This window comes from Sphaeramia orbicularis, unplaced genomic scaffold, assembly GCF_902148855.1.
Source record: "Sphaeramia orbicularis unplaced genomic scaffold, fSphaOr1.1, whole genome shotgun sequence".
Lineage (NCBI taxonomy): Eukaryota > Metazoa > Chordata > Actinopteri > Kurtiformes > Apogonidae > Sphaeramia > Sphaeramia orbicularis.
In genome coordinates this window covers 139564-142063 of record NW_021941632.1, presented here as the reverse complement: position 1 = coordinate 142063, position 2500 = coordinate 139564, and the positions used below count along the sequence as shown (strand labels likewise).

The 2500-nt window shown below is 48.5% G+C and overlaps 1 protein-coding gene across 2 annotated transcripts in view; it reads right to left on the bottom strand.

The window, feature by feature from the left end:
* Positions 1 to 2284: 2284 nt before the first annotated feature.
* Positions 2285 to 2500, bottom strand: part of LOC115416619 (vesicle transport protein SFT2B-like) — a 7699-nt gene continuing 7483 nt past the window's right edge. For both annotated transcript variants that reach the window (XM_030130453.1, XM_030130454.1), the window contains one exon: positions 2285 to 2500. This exon is cut by the window's right edge. The gene's annotated coding sequence lies outside the window, so the exon portion shown is untranslated.

The window sequence follows — 2500 nt, the reverse complement described above, 5'->3', positions numbered from 1 at the left end:
CACATGAGACCAGGACCACACGAGACCAGGACCACGAGACCTGGACCACATGAGACTAGGACCACATGAGACCAGGACCAGAACCACATGAGACCAGGACCACATGAGACCTGGACCACATGAGACCAGGGCCATATGAGACCTGGACCACATGAGACCAGGACCACATGAGACCTGGACCATATGAGACCAGGACCACATGAGACCAGGACCACATGAGACCAGGATCAGGACCACGAGACCAGGACCAGGACCACATGAGACCTGGAACACATGAGACTAGGACCACATGAGACCAGGACCAGAACCACATTAGACCAGGACCACATGAGACCTGGACCACATGAGACCAGGGCCATATGAGACCTGGACCACATGAGACCAGGACCACATGAGACCAGGACCACATGAGTCCTGGACCACATGAGACCAGGACCACATGAGACCAGGATCAGGACCACGAGACCAGGACCAGGACCACATGAGACCAGGACCACATGAGACCAGGGCCACATGAGACCTGGACCACATGAGACCAGGACCAGGACCACGCGAGACCAGGACCACGTGAGACCAGGACCACATGAGACCTGGACCACATGAGACCAGGACCAGGACCAGATGAGACCTGGACCACATGAGACCTGGACCGTATGAGACCAGGGCCACATGAGACCTGGACCACATGAGACCAGGACCACATGAGACCAGGACCCAGACTGGGTCCACATGAAACCAGAATCCAGACTGGGTCCACATGAGACCAGAACCCAGACTGGTAAACCTGAATCAGCAGGTTCTGGGTTCTCTGTAAACCTGAGTCAAAGGGTCTAAACCTGTGGGCGTGGCCTGTTTGGTGGGCGGGGTTACTTCTAGACCCTAGGCCTGGGTTTGTTCCAGGTTTTAGTCGGACTCTGCGGTCCACCGTCGAACCCGTCACATCATCAAACTGAACCGAACCCGGTGAAACGTCGGACGGTGGTGGAAAAAGCGCTGACGCAGGCTGACATTTGAGGAGGTGGAACCTGAGCCCACCCGAGCTCCGCAGGACCGCCCTCTGATTGGTCGGAGCCGGCGCCGGCGTCTTTCTGCCTGTTAAGTCTCTAAAGCCGCTAATCTCCGCGCTCCGCTAGCCACTGATTAAAACGCACACATAATGCACCGCGCAAAGATCGGATGTCGCCGTCTGTCGTCCACGCGTCCTCGATCTGGATTTGACCCGAGACGCGTTGATCTGAGCGGATTAGGAGGTTTGTCTTCAGCGGTCACATGACATTTACCGAAGAGATCCTGAAATCAGCCGCTAGCGAATCCGAAAAACAGAGAGTTTGTGTAAAAGAGATGAAAAAAAAACACAAAAGAAAAAAGAAAAATACGAGGAAAAAGACGGAAAAAGAAGAAAACCGATGCAAAAAGAAACGAGGAAACCGACACAAAATACGAAAAAGAGGAAACCGACGTAAAAAGAAACGAGGAAACTGACAACAAATACGAAAAAAGAGAAAACCAACGCTAAAGACGAAACAAGAGGAAACCGACACAAAATACGAAAAAAGAGAAAACCAACGCAAAAGACGAAGAGAGGAAACCGACACAAAAGACAAAACAAGAGGAAACCGACGTAAAAGGCGAAACAAGAGGAAACCGACGTAAAAGATGAAACATGAGGAAACCAACATAAAAGACGAAAGAAGAGGAAACCGATGAAAAAAGAAATGAGGAAACTGACACAAAATACAAAAAAAGAGAAAACCGATGCAAAAGACGAAGAGAGGAAACCGACGTAAAAGACGAAACGAGGAAACCGACGTAAAAGACGAAACAAGAGGAAACCGACGTAAAAGACGAAACAAGAGGAAACCGATGCAAAAGACGAAACATAAGGAAACTGACGTAAAAGACGAAACAAGAGGAAACTGATGAAAAAAGAAACGAGGAAACTGACACAAAATACAAAAAAGAGGAAACCGACGCAAAAGACGAAACAAGAGGAAACCGACGTAAAAGACGAAACAAGAGGAAACCGACGTAAAAGACGAAACAAGAAGAAACCGACGTAAAAGACGAAACAAGAGGAAACTGTAGTAAAAGACGAAAGAAGAGGAAACCGACGTAAAAGACGAAAGAAGAGGAAACCGACGTAAAAGACGAAAGAAGAGGAAACCGACGTAAAAGACGAAAGAAGAAACCAACGTAAAAGACGAAAGAAGAGGAAACCGACGTAAAAGACGAAAGAAGAGGAAACCGACGTAAAAGATGAAAGAAGAGGAAACAGACACCAACATTTATTCAAAGGGCTTATTTATTAAAAAGTGAAATGTACGAACGGAACCAGAAGAAGAGACAAGAGTCCAACAGTGAAAGGTTTGTCCATGTCCTCAGAGGGTCACATGTCCATAGTTCTAGGACTTCAGTCTAAACTCAATGAATCCACATATTTAAGGGGTGGAGGGTGGACCTGGTCCAGGACTTCAGAGACACAGGGTGGACCTGGTCCAGG